Here is an 18,571-nt window from a genome sequence, read left to right on the forward strand (position 1 = left end):
GACATCCATTATATCATATAGTAATATGATATGCTAAGCATGAGGGTGGGGTTTTTTCTCCCAGGCTTCAGTGCCAAAAAGCATTGTGTTCCTTAGTCTCTCATTCTCCTTCCCTCCTTTCTCTTCCCTTCCTCATCCACCTCTTCCTCTTCCTCATCTCCCCTTGCCTCCTATTCCTCCTCCTTCCCTCTCCTCCTCTTCTTTCTCCTTACCTCCTCTCCTTCTCCTTTCTTCTTGCTCCTCTCCTCCCCCTCCCCTCTTCCTCCTCCCTTCCTCTCTCCTTGTCTTTCTCTTTATTTCTCCTTGCTTCCTATTCCTCCTCCTCTCTCTCTCCTCCTCCTCCTCTCTCCTCTCCTCCTTCCTCCCCTCCTCTCTCCTCTCCTCCTCTTCACCTTCTCTCTATTCCTTTCTCCTCCTCTTTCTCTTCCTCCTTCCCTCCTCCCTTCTTTGCCTCCTTATCTACTCCTCCTGTCTTCCTCCTCCTTTCTCCTCCTCCCCTCTCCTCCCCTTCTTCACCTCCTCTTCTTCCTTACCTCCTCATCCCCTCTTCCTCATCCTCCTCCCTTTCCTCCCCCGTCTTTCCTCGTCTTTGAAAAAGAAAGAAGAAAAAAAGATTGTGCTCTTCCAAAGTAAGTTCTTCATTTTTATCTTAGCCCTAGGACTCTTTTAACTGAAGGTACTTCCCTCTTTACTTTGGTTGCCATGCATCTCAGAACCAAATTTTCAACCCATTTCTGTTGTATTTCTGAGTAGCAGCTTCACCCTTAGCTTTATTCTATGTTTCACCTTTTTTTCCTCTTTCCCAAAACCAATCAATCAATATATGTTTTGTACTAGGTGGAATAAAAATAGGCTTTATTAACACAAATAAGCTTTAAAAGGAGTCATGATGGCTGGGCACAGTGGCTCATGCCTATAATCCCAGCAGTCTGGGAGGCTGAGGAGACAGGATCACTTGAGCTCCAGAGATCATGGCTGCAGTAAGCTATAATTCTGTCACTGCACTCCATCCTGGGTGACGGAGTAAGACCCTGTTCTCCCCAAAATTTTAAAAATTAAAAAAAAAAAGTCAAGATTCACTTTCCTAATTCTTATTTTGCAATCTGTATTGAACATCATTGTTTGAGGTCTGCCCAGTTCTCAATCCCCTTCTTCCAGTTACAGCACTCCCAACTGTCCTTTGGAAATTACAATATCTGAATCCAGTTCATGTGGTTCAGATGTGCTGACTCCATTCTCTTACTTCAGGAGGGGGGCTGACCTGGACCACACAGAATCAGAGCATCATAGTCCCCTGTTACTAAATGGGTTTGAGACAGGAAGGGATAGAGTACAACTAAAGCCGTGAAGTTCAATTCTGAGACTTTGATTGGATTAATGAGGAGAAAACATCTTTCCTTCCCTTGAATCACTTCATAGGATTGCTGAGAATACAAAATAAGCTTGAAGTGAAGTGATTATGAGCCATTCATCTCACCCCTACAAGGGTGAGGCTGTCTGAGATGGAGCCAATGCTGAGAAAAGCAGAGATGAGGGATGCAGAGAGACTACGTGTTCATCACCTCGGTTGAGCTCTCCCTTTTTCAGTTACCTCCTTATTTTCCTACATCTAATTTGAGTTTGATTTCTGTTCCTTGCAACCAAGATTCCTGACTAATAACAAAGGCACAAAAATATATGGTTATTTTAACAGTGAATATCTATAAGGGGCTGGGTCCAGTGGCTTACGCCTGTAATCACAACACTCTGGGAGGCCAGTGCAGAATCATCACTTGAACCCAGGAGTTCCAGGCTAGCCTGGGCAACATGGTGAGACTGCGTCTCTACAAAAAATTTTGTAAAAATTAGCTGGGCGTAGCTACTTGGGAGGCTGAGGTGGGAGGATTGCTTGAGCCTAGGAGGTCGAGGTTTCAGTGAGCCATGATTGCACCATTGCACTCCAGCCTGGGTGACAGAGCAAGACCCTGTCTCAAAAAAAAAAATCTGGGTGGAGACACTTAGATACAGGCTCAGCCTATTTCTCTAGGAATTAGACATCTGGGTGAAAATCCCTGCCAAAAAATCCTTGAAATTTCCAGATGTTTCCAACTACCCACACACTGGGTGGTATATAGACCCTGCTGCTTTGTCTAGTTAGAAGTAAAATAATTTTCAACAATAAAAAAAAAATCTGTAAGAGACAGTAGTTTTCTTGTGTGCAACTTGTTCTAACATCCAGAAAATCCAGGGATAAAAAATATTTAAACCTAAGCTTTAATGCTACATATGCATTTCTCTTCCTTGTTACACAAATTTGAGAGGCTGTACTATACATCTTGAAAAAATAGAATTCTTTTACAGCAGTCCAGTTGGAATTGATTTTATAGCATTTAAACTTTAACAACAGTTTTCTAAGAATGACCTTGGGGCCGGGAGTGGTGGCTCACGCCTGTAATCCCAGCACTTTGGGAGGCTGAGGCAGGCAGATCACTTGAGGTCAGGAGTTTGAGACCAGCCTGGCCAAAATGATGAAACCTGATCTCTGTGAAAAATATTAAAAATATTTTTAAAAAATTAACCAGGTGTGGTGCCATGTACCTGTAATCCCAGCTACTCGGGAGGCTGAAGCAAGAGAATCCCCTGAACCTGGGAGGCAAAGGTTGCAGTGAGCTGAGATCGTGCCACTGCACTCTAGCCTGGGCAACAGAGTGAGACTCCATCTCAAAAAAAAAAAAAAAAAAAAAATAGAGTGACCTTGGGCAGAGTAGAGAATGGAGTTAAGAATTTAATTGGCAAAAAGGAAGGGCAAATCTTGGTAAAGATAGTTGCATGTGAAGGAGGACACAGAGACTGCATTAAGCTCAATTTTCAAAAAGGATAACTTCTTGGTGTTTTACTATCATGTTACCCATCTTCGTGGTTGTTTGAATGGTACAAGAAGCTATGAAATTTATATATTTTGTATTCTCTGCTGTTTAGGGAAGAGCTCTCTCAAACCATGTTTTTCCTCTGCTTCCAAAGCACAACAATCATCAACACAGCAGAAGACTTCTGTAACCAAATGAGTGAGGAGTTTTTCCCATGACCAAGGAGTGGATATCAGCTGGGGGTCCCCCAATTCAAGTCCTGGAGGTAGTATCAGATCCCACAGGTTTAGGGCTCAGTTCTCAAGACTGCACCAAGAAGTGTCTCTGGAACTTCTGATCAACCCACTTCAAGTTGGGGGTCCCATGACCCCCTCTTTGGGTTCTATTAATTTGCTGGAGCAGCTCACAGAACTCAGGCAAACACATTTACCAGTTTACTATAAAGGATACAGATGAAAAGATGCATAGTGTGAGGTATGAGGGAAGGGGTGCAGAGCTTCCATGCCCTCCCTAGACACACCACCCTCCAGGAACCTCCATGAGATCCACCATGGAGACACTTGCTGAACCCAGTCCTGTTGGGTTTTTATGGAAGCTTCATGATGTCAGCATCCCTTCCCCCAGGGCATGGGGGTGGGGTGTCTTGACCCACAATCAGAAAGGCAGGGAATGATTAGAATCTTGCCTGGGAGCAGGTGAAAAAGAGGCAGGGAGAAGGTTGGAGAGATCCTGTTTCCTTAGGCCTAACACACCCATAATAAACGACTGAAATGGCCAGCCTTGGTGGCTCACCCCTATAATCCCAGCACTTTTGGAGGCTGAGGCTGGAGGATCGCCTGGAGACCAGCCTGGACGATATAGCGAGACTCTGTCTCTAGAAAATATTTTATTTTATTTATTTTTACTTAATTATTTATTTATTTTGAGATGGGGTGTCACTCTGTTACCCAGGCTAGAGTGCAGTGGCATGATCTCGACAAACTGCAGCTTCAACTTCCCAGGCTCAAGTGTTCCTCCCACCTCAGCTTCCTGAGGAGCTGCAACTACAGGCATGAGGCACCATGCCTGGCAAATTTTTGTATTTTTTGTAGAGATGGGGTTTTGCCAAGTTGCCCAGGTTGATCTTGAACTCCTGGGCTCAAGTGATCCATCCAGCTCAGCTTCCCAAAGTGCTAAGATTACAGGTGTGAACCACTGCACCCCACTGCTTTCTTCCATCTTTAGTCTCAGGCAGGCTTTCCTTGAACCACCCAGCAGCTCCAGGCTCACCTCCTTCAGCATGGTGTGAATACGTGAGTCGTCTTCCACACTGAAAGCAAAGTCCTGGAATTGAGTTGCATTAGGCCACCTTGGCTCTCATGTCCATTCCAGAGTCAATCACTGTGGCCAGAAAAAGTGGTTAGATGCTCTACACAGAGCCCTGGGCGACGTGCCCATCCCTGGAGCCTGAGGTAAAATCAACCCACCTGGAGCACACGCATGGGAAGGGCAGTGGGATAGTCCCTAAAGAACACATGGGTTCTGTTACCAGAAAAAGGGAGTGATTGCTGGGCAGGTAAAGCCACACATGTCATTTCATCACTGGTGTACATTTTTCCTGATTCTAATCACTGGACTGATAGTCTGCTTGGCTTCATTCAGCAGTGCTACTCTCTCATGTATGAGGGAAGAGCTTGGTGCTTGGGGGCTATTGTAAGTGGGTTGTTTGGATGTTTATTAGCGAGTGTCTTAGAGATCATGGAAGCAGGATGAAGCAAAGGAAGAAGTCAGGTTGCAATGCCCTCCCACTGGCAGCCTCAGTTGACACCCACCACCACAACCATGGGAGCTCCAGAGCTACGGTAGACCTTCAAAGCAGTCCCAAGTTGGAGCAAGAGAGGAGGCTTTTATACCCTGGGGTCCATTAGTCAGATGTGCACCTTGTTAGGATGGGAGCACCGTCCCAAGCAACGCGGCTTTCCTCAGCTGAGGTTGCTCTGAAGGGACTGACAGCAGAGGGCTACCAAAGACAGCACTGCCAGGGTGTGGGGGTGACCAATCCTTGTTCCTAAAGGAGACTGAAGCTGCATATCAGAGACCAGCACAGGGACACCCAGTAATGGTGGGGTGACAAAGCTTTGTCCCAGGCCCCCAAAAATTAGCAACCACACCACCTTAAATAGTGACTTTATAAATGTCAGCACTTAATCAGTAAGAATGATTACTTAAAATTATAAAGTTGTCTTTATTTTTATTTTTAATTATATTTTAAATATATAGACAGAGACAAGGTCTCACTATGTTGCCCAGTCTGGTCTCAAACTCCTGGGCTCAAGGAATTTTCCTGCCTTGGCCTCCCAAAGTGGTGGGATGACAGCATGAGCTACTATGCCCAGCCTAACATTACAAAACTAACTTGAGGAAGGTTTTGTACTTTTTGCCCCAAGTGCCACAACTGCTGGCCAGGGCTCTGCCTAAGGGCAAATTTTGTGATTGGATCCTGTGAGAATTCTGAGTCAGTCATGAATGGCAGCAGGTATCTGGAACCAGGATACCAATTTCAAGGAGATAAAGATGAGTCAGGAGTGTCAGCAACCTGGAGGTATTTATGATTCCCAAGACTGGAAGTAATAGCTGGCCCCATGGGCTTATGGGCACCAACATGTCCTTCTAGCTGAATTGTCTCTCCCTTGATTAATAAGATGTTTAGGCAGAGAATGAGCTTAATCTTTCCCACTGGCATCTAATGCCCATAACTCAGCAGATTTTATGATTTCAACCAAAAAATCAGGTATCCTCAGAGCAAGGGGGTGTAGGTGGGAGGGCTGACCCCAAATCAGTGTTGGAACAACCATACCAGGGTAAAAACAAGAACATCTTTCCTTCACCTTCCAGGCTTATCATTACCCATGATTCACACACATTGGCAGTGAAGGGTCATTAAACGTGAGAAAAGGACAAAACAAACAAAAAACCCCAAGGCATTTGGTAGGAGACAGAGCTTAGAAGAAATGAACTTATAGAAGTAGGAGGATAAACAACCTCACTGGAAATTTAACACATTTGAAGCAGTGGCTGGTCAGAACCATTGCTAGGAAAAATATTCATCTGATTAGCCAGTGAAACATATAGTAAATAATTTTTAAGACTTTCAAAGCTCATGCTTTAATCTCTAACTGATAAGGAATTTGGGAATGGATTGCACACTGGAGGTGAAAAATGATTCTCCAGATGACCCACACATCTGAGAACCTTCAGCTCCAGCAATATTTGGAATGTAGTTCTGCTTAGGACAAAAACCAACCTGAGAGGTTTTTTTGGGTCTTTTTGGTTTTTGTTTTTGTTTTTGAGACACAGTCTTGTTGTCGCCCAGGCTGGAGTGCAGTGGCACAATCTTGGCTCACTGCAACCTCCGCCTCCCGGGTTCAAGCAATTCTCCTGCCTCAGCCTCCTGAATAGCTGGGATTACAGGTGCCCACCACCACGCCCAGCAGTTTTTGTATTTTTAGTAGAGATGGGGTTTCGCCATGTTGGCCAGGCTGGTCTCAAATTCCTGACCTCAGGTGATCCACCCACCTCGGCAGACCCAAAGTCCTGGGATTACAGGCATGAGCCACTGTGCCTGACCCCTGAGAGGTTTTTGCCTGTGGATTGGATTGGCTGGCTGAATTTTTTCTTTTTTTTTAGACAGGATCTTGCTATGTCACCCAGGCTGAAGTACAATAGCATGATCACTGCTCACTGCAGCCTGAAACCTCCTGGGCTAAGCGATCCTCTCACGAATGGCTGAGACTACAGGAGCACACCACCAGGCCCAGCTAATTTTTAAATTATTTGTAGAGATAAGGTCTCACTATGGTGCCCAGGGTGGTCTCGAACCCCTGAGCTCAAGTGATCTGCCTGCCTTGGCCTCCCACAGTGCTGAGATTATAGGCGTGAGCCACCATGCCTGATGAATTTTTTTTTTAATTAGAAAAATCCAAGGACATATTTTTTCAAGTTATGTTTTTTATCATTGTACATCACTGTGCTCATAAATTTGTTCAGTCAACTCAAATATTTGAAGAAATGTAAAATCATCAATATCAATCTTAGAGTATATGCTATAGAATCATCAGAGTTCAGGAGAAATAGGGAAGACTATGTAGTTTAGAGGGGTTAAGAGCCAGACACGCCTGGGTTCATTTTACACCTCTGTCACTTACTAGTTGTATGGCTTTGGCAAATTTCCTCATCTCGCTGCGTTGGTTATTCATCTGTAAAATGGATATATAAAAATATCTATCACATAGTGGCATTGCCTGAGGTAACGCAGGCAAAATGATTAGCCCAGTGCCTGGAAAACACAGTCCACTAAAACAGTGACTGCTGCTCCTTTTGTGCTTTTGCCACCATCGTCACTGGGATGGTTGTTATGGAATATCTAAGCCTGAAGTATAAGACCCCTGGAGCCTGGAAGAAAGGAGGATATTCTGACCTATGCTTCAGGAAGTTGTCTAATCTTTCAAGAAAATTGTGCCACCAAGAAAAAGGAATGAAAACAAAGATTAGTTGAGAATCCTGCCTTTTGTTTTCACTTGTTTTCCTCCAGTGGTTGGGTGAACGCAAGCTTGAATGCATTGTTTTTTCTTTTCTTTTCTTTTGTTCTTTCTTTTTTTTTCTTTTTTTTTTTTTTTTTTTTTTTTTTTTTTTGAGACAAGGTCTCATTCTATCACCCAGGCTGGGGTGTAGAGGCACAATCACAGGTGCAGCCTCAATCTCCCAGGCTCAAGCGATTCTCCCACCTCAGCCTCCCAAGTAGCTGGGACTACAGGCACACACCACCATGCCTGGTTAATTTTTAAATATTCTTGTAGAAATGGGTCTCACTATGTTTCCCAGGCTGGTCTCAAACTCCTGGGCTCAAGTGATCTTCCTGACTCAGCCTCCCAAAATGCTGGGATTAGAGGCGTGAGCCACTATGCTCAGCTGCAAGTTTTTTCTTAAACAACATATTTACCTGAAGGCCTAGGATGGATTCAGGAAACCCAAGAGCTACCCAGGGTTTCTGGATAATTATCAATGCTGGGGCTTTACCATGCACCATGTGTGGAGGAACAAGGCAATCCTTTGCCTCCCCAGGTATGTGAGAGGCAAGGGGAAGTTCCCTCTCAGCCCTATACCAGTTTCCAGATTGTGTAATTTAGAAGCTAACGTCAGTTCCACCACCACAGGATGCCACTCCCTGACTTTTTTTTTCCGCCCTGAGACAGGGTCTCATTCTGTCACCCAGGCTGGAGTGCAGTGGTGCAATCAGGCTCACTGCAGCCTCCACCTCCCAGGCTCAAGCGATCCTCCTACCTCAGCCTGCCAAATAGCTGGGACCACAGGTACATGCCACCATGCCCAGCTAATTTTTAAATTGTTTTGTAGAGATGGGGTCTCACTATGTTGCCCAGACTGGTCTTGAACTCCCGGGCTCAAGTGATCCTGCGGACTCAACCTCCCAGAGTGCTGGGATTGTTAGGTAGCTAGGCAGAGATGAGCAGGACATGAGAGCCCCCCAGTCCCCAGGTATATCAGGTGACCACCAGGTGATGTTCAGGCAGTTGTTAAACTGCCTCTCTGAAATAATAATTAGTTGCAGCTGGTGTCAGGGAAGGGCAGTCTCCCAATAGATAGAAACACCTGAAGCTGGTGATCAGCAGCTTCCCAGTAAGATCTCAGGAGTTGGGCAAGTGGGCTCAAGCATGCATGCCAAGAAACCAAATGGAGGAGTCTAACTGGTATGTGATGTTCTTCTAGAAACATTCGACTGGTAAGGGGAAAACGCCACAAATGAACATGCACACAACTTCAGTAAACACACTGAGCATGTGGCCCCTCTCAAGTGCTGGCAGGCCACTGCACATGCAGACAGCTCACTCCAAGGAAAAGTCAAGGGAGGAGAGACAAAGCCCCAGAACCATGCCCATGCCAATGTTTACAACCCCAAGTCAAGGGTCCAGACGAGGCACTTGGATCTTTCAAGTTGCCCACTTCACCCTCTTCCAAGAGTACTTCACTTCCTTTTGTTCCTGTTGTAAAACTTTTTATTACAATTTCACTCCTGCTCTAAAGCTTGCCTCAGTCTCTCCCTCTGCCTATGTCCCTTGGTTGAATTCTTTCCTCCCAGGAGGCAAGAATCAAGTTGCTGCAGACCCATAGAGATTTGCCACTGCTAACAGGATTACAGGCATGAGCCACTGTGTCCAGCCTCCCTGACTTCTGTTTATACAGTTTCTGCTTTCATGCTCTCCAGATCAGTAGCAAGAAGATATGTATTACTTTTGCAGCATGAATTACTCTTAGCCTCAGCTCTTTTAGGAGTCCAAATCTTTTGACATCAACACAACATGGATTATTGTCTTAAGATGAATATTGATAACACATAATTTTTAGAGACCCACACGACAGTCGCAATACATTCTGCCCATGTGACAGTCACAAATTCTGTCACTTGCTCATGTTTTTACCAGCTCCTTTCCAGTGAATCCCAAGGCTACCTACACAGCAAGTAAATTAATAAGTAATAGGTTGATCTAGGAGTGGACTTGTGTAATTGAATTCCTAGAACAATGCTGTTTCCACAATAATTAATTAATTTGCTTATTCATCAGGCACAAATATACATCTGTATTGAGTCAGACTCTGTGCTGGATACTTAGGATATAAAAGTGAAAAATTAATTCCCAGTCTAATCAGGAATTATTTGCTATTTATTTAGATGCCACACATGTAAATAAATAAGTGCAATAAAGTGTCTCAGATGCTATGTTCAAAGTGAGTCTGGTTGCTGGGCTTGGTGGCTCACAACTATAATCCCAGCACTTTGGGAGGCCAAGGAAGGAGAATTGCTTGAGACCAGGAGTTCAAGACCAGCCTAGGCAACATAGCGAAACCCTGTCTCTATAAAAAATTTAAAGAAATCATACTACCACACTGGTCTTTTTAAAAAATAAAAACAATTTAAAAATTAGCCAGGTGTAGTGGCATGCCTGTAGTCCTAGCTACTTAGGAGGCTGAGGTAGGAGGATCACTACAGTCCAGAAATACAAGGCTTCAGTGAGCTATGATTGTGCTACTGCCCTCCAGCCTGGGTGACAGAGTAACACCCTGTCTCTAAAAAAAAATAAACAAAAAAGTGAGTATGAGAAATACTGATTTTACCTGAGAAGGTCAGAAAAGGCTTGGAACCACAGCTGACTTCTGAGTCTTGAAAGATGAGTAAATGATCACTGGACAGATATTTTGGGTGGAGATGGCAGAGAACACATTCAGTTTATTTTTTTAACAATTTTAATTCAAAAATTTATAAAATATGGAATGCTTCATGAACTTGTGTGTCATCCTTGCACAGGGGCCATGACATTCAGTTTAACAGTATCATCAATATCCAAAAAATAGCCTGATGTGCAGCTTGGGATGGCCACAGCCTGTATAGGGGAAGGCAGACATTACCTGAAAGTAGAGCAGCAACAGAGGCTGGTCAAATTGATACATAAAATTAGACAGCACAGGTAGGTAGGTAGGAAGGGAAGGAAAAGGAAAAACGAGTCCAGGAAGAACCCTGAGATTATGGTTTTTAGGGTGGGGCAAAGCAAGAGAGGGCCAGGGCAGCAGGGCAAGGAAAATGACCCCAGAGACCCCAGGAGAACCGCAGATATCGTACCTGCTCTTTCCCCCAAAATGCTGCAATGGTCAACAATATTAAATGACACAGAAATTAGAAGACGAAAAGTGAAAAGCTCACTGGATTTGGTCTTTGGTCTTTGGTAATGTAGCAAGCAGTTTGAGTGACATAGTGGAGGTAGAAACTTGAGTGAAGTCAAAGGGAGATGGAATCATTAGTAAACAAAAGCAAAGATTATAGTCCTAATTGGTGAGAGTGAAAGGGATGCTCATATACTGTTAGAAGAAGTGTAAATAATATGAATTTTTCTGTCAAGTTTTTAATAGGATCATACCATTTGACCCAGCTATTCTACTACTAGAAAATTATCTCAAGGAAGTGAATATATATCTATGCCAAGATTTAGTTATAAGCTATTCATCTAAAAAGATAAATTTGAAAAGTTTAAAAAAAAGAGAAAAAAAGAAACAACTTCAACGTACAATAATGGGTATACCAATTATGTTCTAGCCAGAGCAGATTTACCATGAAGCTAATAAAAATTAAGCTTTGGGCTCCTTACTTGCATGGACCCCTTCAATACACTGGGAGAGAGCCAGGCGTGGTGTCTCATGTCTGTAATCTCAGTTACTTGGGAAACTGAGATGGCAGGATCCCTTCGGCCTAGGAGTTCAAGTCCATTCTAGGCAATATAGTAATACCAGATCTCTAAAACAAAACAAAACAAATACATACCAAGAAAGAGGGCCTTAAAATTTTATATAAATAATTCTATAATCTTTTCCTTAAAGAGAGCTCTCCTAATTATATAAGTGTTACGCTCTCCAAATCTAGATTACCATTGAGTCTGTTTATATAATTATAAAAATAAGGTTGTATTCAATAATAAAACAAACAACTCCCCCCCCAAAAAAAATGGCAAAAGATTTGAATAGGCATTTTTATCACAGAAGAGATGTTAATGGCATAAGGAAATGCAAATTACAACCACCATGAGATACCACTTCTCATGTACTAGAATGGCTAATTTTTTTTGTTTTTTAGATGGAGTCTTGCTCTGTTGCCCAGGCTGGAGTGCAGTGGCATGATCTCAGCTCATTGCAACCTCCGTCTCCCAGGTTCAAGTGATTCTCCTGCCTCAGCCTCCTGAGAAGCTGGGATTACAGGTGTGCACCACCACCCCCAGCTAGTTTTTGTATTTTTAGTAGAGATGGGGTTTCGCCACGTTGGCCAGACTAGTCTTGAACTCCTGACCTCAAGTGATCCACCTGCCTCGGCCTCCCAAAGTGCTGGGATTACAGACGTGAGCCACTGCCCCCAGCCTAGAATGGCTAATTTTGTTAAATGCTGGTGAAGATGTAGAGCAACTAGAGGTCTCCTACATTACTGGTAGGAACACAAAATGGTAGCAGCACTTTGGAAAACAGTTTGTGTGCAGACCGAGGCAACTCCATCTTGAAAGTTAATCCACCATGTTGGCTTCTGATTAACCCCCATTCTGGAAAGGCCACTAAGATTGCCAGCTTATCTATTGTTCTTTGTGTCAGAGCAGGTACTTACTGTAAATCCTGTCCTTAGGTCAAACAACCTTGATGTTACCATACTTTATTTGTCCTACACATCCCTTCTGAGCCACCCTCTTCTATGGTACATAAGACCTAGGTATTGGGTGTAATGGTGCTGGGATCCACCTTCTTTTCTCGCTGCCGCCCCAGGCACAGGCATGGCTTCTGCTTGTAAGTCCCTATTAAATGTTTCTTTCTAAGAAACTGCATTTATCAGCCTCTTTTTTCCGCCTCTTAGCCTCCTTGGACTTTGGGGTACATTTGCATAGATCTGCCCACCACAGAACAGTTTGGCAGCTTTTTACAGAGCTAAACATGTACTTACCATAGGACCCAGAAACCTCACTCCTAGGAATTTATCCAAATTAAATGAAAATGTAGGTCCACACAAAAACCTGCGCACAAATGTTTACAGCAGCTTCACTAATGATTGCCAAAATCTAGAAGCAACTCAAATGTTTATCTACTGGTGAATGGATAAACCACCTGTGGCACATCTACGCAATGGAACAATACTCAGCAGTGAGTAGAAATGAACTACTAGTACATTCAACAACATGAATGTATCTCAAAAGCCAAATTTGAAGTGAAAAAGAGCCAAACACACACACACACACACACACACACACACACACACACAGCTGCATACTATATGATTCCATTTCTATGACATTCTGGAAAAGATAAAACTAGGAGAGAAAATTAGATCCATAGTTGCCAGGGGCTGGGGAGGACAAGGGAAGTTGGGGAGGACAAGGGAAGTTGGGGATGACAGAAATGTCCTGTAACTTGCTTTCTGTGGTGCTCACATGACTGTATGTATTTGTCAAAATCACCAAACTGAGCACTTTGAAACAATTTTAATGTATGTAAATTATACCTTAATAAATCTGACCTTTAAAAAATTCAAGTTATCCTGGTATGGTGGCTCACGCCTCTCTAGTCACAGCTACTTGGGAGGCTGAAGCAGGAGGATTGCTTGAGCCCAGGAGTTCAAGGCTATAGTGCATTATGATCATGTCTTTGAATAGCCATTGCAGTCTAGCTTGGGCAACATGGCAAGACCCCATTCCTCAAAAAAAAAAAAAAAATTGAAGGGCTGGGCATGATGGCTCATGCCTGTAATCCCAGCACTTTGGAAGGCCAAGGTGGGTGGATCGCTTGAGCCCAGGGGTTTCAGACCAGCCTGGCTAACATGGTGAAACTCCATCTCTACTAAAAATACAAGAAGTAGCCAGGCATGGTGGTGCACACCTGTGATCCCAGCTACTTGGGGGGCTGAGGTACAAGAATCCCTTAAGTCCAGGAGGCGGAGGTTGCAGTGGGCAGAGATCACACCACTGCACTCCAGCCTGGGCGACAGAGCAAGACTCTGTCTCAAAAAAAAAAACAAAAAACAAAAAAAAAAATGGAAGTTGTAGAAAATATTTAAATACATAGAATAGTAGTCATATAGTATTGATAAGTAAAGCGAGTCATATAGTATCGATCAGTATTCATTTTCATAAATCCAGCTTTGTATGCTCAGATAGATAATACATGAATACACTTACAGAGGATAAAACATAAAAACAACAAATTTCACCTATAATCACTTTTGAGGCATTGGATGACACATGAATTTTAACATTTTACTTTTGCCCATGTGTATTTTTAAAATTTTCTTTATTAAATATGTATCTCGTGTAATTTTTTTTTTGAGACAGAGTCTCGCTGTGTCACCAGGCTAGAGTTCAGTGGCGTGATCTTGGCTCACTACAACCTCTGCCTCTCGGGTTCAAGCAATTCTCCTGCCTCAGCCCCCAAAGTAGCTGGGACTACAGGTGCACGCCACCATGTCCGGCTAATTTTCGTATTTTCAGTAGAGACAGGGTTTCACTATGTTGGCCAGGATGGTTTCTATTTCTTGACCTCGTGATCTGCCTGCCTCGGCCTCCCAAAGTGCTGGGATTACAGGCGTGAGCCACTGCGCCTGGCCATAATTTTTTTTAAGTAGGTTTTTGTTGATTGAGGTGGAGTTGAGGGTTTTTAAAGAATGAATTATAGATGGAGAAATTAGAGACAGGAATTCTAACCTCTTCTTATTGGCTTGCCAATTTAGGGAAAAACTTACTAGAAGAGGATTCAGTCAAAGATGGATTTTTTTGTTTGTTTGTTTTTTATTTTAAAGGGAGAGTGAGACAAGACACCCATGAATCAAGAGCTCAAGATATGGTACTCCGTGAGAGATACAGTCATGGAACAGCACTGGGAGCAAGTTCCAATTATGCTCCAAAGCCTGGATGACTCATCTGTCTCTGAAAGAAGATTTCCATGATCCCAGCCCACCCTTTTGTTCAATTTTCTCCTTGGTAGTCACCCCTGTATACTCTGAGATCAAGCCAAGGGTTCACTCCTTATTCCCAACCACAGCCTGAACTCTCCTGCTCCATGCCTCTTTCACTCTGTTCCTCTGCCAGCCTGGAATGTTCTCCCCATCTCTCCCTCTTTTCAAATGAGAAGCAGCCGTCAATTCGCCTGCACTCTACAACACTGCCCATATCTCCTTGGCACTCACTCCTAGCTTCAGTCTTATAGTTACCTGTCACTCCTACCCCTTCCATTAACCTGAACCCCTTAGGCATCTTTCTGTCCTCCACAGCACTGAGCATAGAGCCTTATCAATGTTTGTTGAATTTCACTGAAGATGGCATTAGACTTGGGGTGCAAAATTATGATACATCCATAAACTCAAATACTTGTAGAATAGACTGATTATGAGATTAGTCCCAAATTCAACATAATTCTAGGAAAGAAACTACATTGATGCTCCATTCCAGAACATAAGTCCTTGTACCTTGGAAATAACCAGTGATATGACTTAAACAATGTTCATAGTTTTATTAGTCCATTCTCACAGTGCTATAAAGCACTACCTGATACTGGGTAATTTATAAAGAAAAGAGGTTTAATTGACTCACAGTTCTACAGGCTGTACAGAAAGCATGGCTGGGGAGGCCTCAGGAAACTTACAATAATGGTGGAAGGTGAAAAGGAAGTAGGCACATCTTCGTATGGTGGCAGGAAAAACAGAGCTAAGGGAGAAGTGCTACACACTTTTAAACAACCAGATCTCATGAGAACTCACTCACTGTCACTAGAACAGCAAGGGGGAAATCTGCCCCATGATCCAATCACCTCCCACCAACACTGGGAATTACAATTAGACATGAGATTTGTGTGGGGACATACAGCCAAACCATATCAATAGTCTATTTCTTTTTTTTTTTAACTGAGTCTTTCAAATTTATATCCCTTTTTAAGTATGTTTTCAGGGACAACTAACAGCTTGTTTTTACTATTGAATGTTATGTCTGCATACTTTGTGAGAAAGGATCCAGCTGTGCTTTTTTTAAATAGGAATGAGTGCTGGGGATCATGAATTGGCTGATAGAGATGTTCATTTCCTAACTACAAAAGTCCAATTATGATAAGGCATAATTATGACAAAGTACAATTAATAGAAACATGCCACCCATGTCTGTGCTTCTTATAGCTGAGTGACCTGGAAATCACTAAATGCAGGTCACATAGTAAGTATTTTTTTAAAGTTCACATAAATCATTCTTGTTCACATAGCCAATCAGCCTTCCCACAGCTCTTGAATAGAATTTTTGGGTTATGTGACCGACGTCATCTTGTAAATGTGCAGTTTGCCATGAATGTGGGCACAGTTGGATGGAAGCAGGTCACTCCTAGGACAATACAAGGAAGATCCCGCCACCTTCAAGTTGTGTCTCTAAAGGGCACAAAGCCTGCTCAGATGCTGTCAACAGATATTGTAAAGGTCCTTCACTATGTGAGTCAGAAGACCAGAGAAACTATCTTTAGAGATCTAGGAGATCATCAGCCTAAAGGTAGTGATTGGTGTCATAAGAGTGGTTATGGTATTGAGCGTAAATGAGTAATAAGAGAGAAAAGGGAAGGGGATGTTTAAGTAATGAGAGAAATCACAGAATTGAAGATCAATGAAGAACAGTCTGAGATAAAAGAAAAACCAGGCCACATGAAGTCATTATCATTTGTGGTGAACACTGTCAAATGCCAAAAGAACATGAAGCAGATTAAATGTGGCCACAAATTATCTGATATTCCTTCCATCAAGAAGTGGGGCTCTATGTCCCCTCTCCTTAAGTCTGGGTGGGTTTTGTGACTGTTTTGCCCAACAGCCTGATAGGAAGTGAAGTTATGTTCATTTTCAGGACTGGTTCTCAAGAGACTGGCAGCTTCCACTTCCTGTCTCTTGGAACATTCAATCGCAGAGAAGTCAGCCACCATATAAGAAGTCTGACTGCACTAAGATCACCCTGCTGTGAGAAAGGCCAGGTTAACTATGAAGAGAGAGAGACGCCCAGCCAGCCCAGGCTGCTCCAGCCAACCCAGCCCAGGCACCGTCTGCCCAGGCTTCAGCTGCTATCTCACCACACCTGCATAGCAGAGCTCAAAGTGAGGACAAACCACCTGAGCCCAAGCAACCTACAGAACTGTGAGAAATCAATTTTGTGCTTATTTGTTTTTGTCTGTCTTTTGAGATGGAGTCTCACTCTGTTGCCCAGGCTGGAGTGCAGTGGCATGATCTTGGCCTACTGTAACCTCCACCTTCTGGGTTCAAGCAATTCTCCTGCCTCAGCCTCCCGAGTAGCTAGGACTACAAGCATGCACCACAATGCCTGGCTAATTTTTGCATTTTTAGTAGAGACGAGGTTTCACCATGTTGGCTAGGCTGGTCTTGAACTATTGACCTCAAGTGAGCTGCCTGCCTTGGCCTCCCAAAGTGCTGGGATTACAGGTGTGAGCCACTGTACCCAGCCCAATTTTTAAATTATTTTAAACAAATAACTATTTGGATGGCTAATTACACAGTGTTTCATTTCAATCCCAACTGGGGCAACACCGAATGCACTGCAATTCATTTCAGACACTAACCATCCAGAGTTGTCATAGATCCCACAGGTTAAGGTCAAAGTCCTCCACAAGATAGCTCTCACCAGCTGTAAGTTTAGGGGATCCCAGGCCACTCATACTCTGACTGGCTGCGAATTTGAGGGTTCCTACAACCATCTCAGGCTTGATAATTCACCAGAATGACTCACAGAACTCAGAAACATGTTACATATGAAATAATAGTTTTATTGTGAAGAATACATATAGGTACCAAGATATGAAAAAATGGGAAATTTTTAAAAATAAAAGACTACATAGGGCAAGATCTGAGAGGGAACACAGAGCTTCAGTGCCTCTCTCCTGGGGGAGTCAGGGAGCATCACCCTCCTAGCACATCACTGTATTCACCAACCAGGAAGCTCCTCCAAGCCTAGGTGTCCAGAGTTTTTATTGGGGTCTCATTATGAAGGCATGATTGATTAAATCCTTGGCCATATGACTGAACCCAATCTCTGACTCTTCTCCCTGGATGGTGCACTGAAATCCAAGGGCCATATGTTAAGTTCTCCAGGTCATTTTTTAAATCCTCTTACTTGACTTGAGGTGAGAGAGACGTACCTCAGTCTCCTCTCCCATGCTGTGAGAGACAATACAGCATACTTGCAACTCTCTCCAAAATAGTGTGAATCTGCCAACACAGGCTAGACCAGTTTTGAACAATTCCTATTGCAAGCCTTGCATGATGGCGTCTATTGATAGTTTCTCAGCCAGTTGGACATCTTCAGAACTTTTTTTTTTTTTTTTGAGATGGAGTTTCGCTCTTGTTGGCCAGGCTGGAGTGCAATGGCACAATCTTAGCTCACCACAACCTCCACCTCCCTGGTTCAAGTGGTTCTCCTGCCTCAGCCTCCCAAGTAGCTGGGATTACAGGCATGTGCCACCCTTCCTGGCTAATTTTGTATTTTTAATAGAGAGGGGATTTCTCTTTGTTGGTCAGGCTGGTCTCAAACTCCCAACCTCAGGTGATCCGCCCAACTTGGCATCCCAAAGTGCTGGGATTACAGGCATGAGCCACCATGATCAGCCTTAAGAACTTTTAAATTGCATTTTAGTTTCCATTCCACAATGGTTAACAAAATTTTTAAAAAAGATATCTGTTTTCATGGATTTTAGTGTCTATTGAGAGATAGATAGTAAATAACACAAACAAATATATAATTGCAAACAATGTTGAGTGCTATAAAGGAAAGATTCACTAGATGTGGTAGACTTTGGTGGCCTCAGTGAATCATGCCTTCTGGTATTTTGCCCTTGAGTAATCCCCTTCCATGTTGACACTGGGTTTGGCCATACAATTAACTTTCACCATTGGGATATTACAAACATAGTGTAAGCAGAAGTTTGATGAACTTGTGTTGGTAGAAGAGCTGAGGCAGGACTGGCTTGTCTGTCATAATATAAAAGAGTCTTGAAAGATGTCCAGGGTCCAGGGTCTAAAACCCCTTGTGGCCTTTGGAACACCAAGCTCTGTGCCAAAGTGTGGAAAGCTGCCCTGCCACACCACAAATCTAAGCCTAGGGCATAAAACCCCTTGTGGCTTGGATGGA

Source organism: Nomascus leucogenys, chromosome 16, assembly GCF_006542625.1.
Source record: "Nomascus leucogenys isolate Asia chromosome 16, Asia_NLE_v1, whole genome shotgun sequence".
Classification (NCBI taxonomy): Eukaryota; Metazoa; Chordata; class Mammalia; order Primates; family Hylobatidae; genus Nomascus; species Nomascus leucogenys.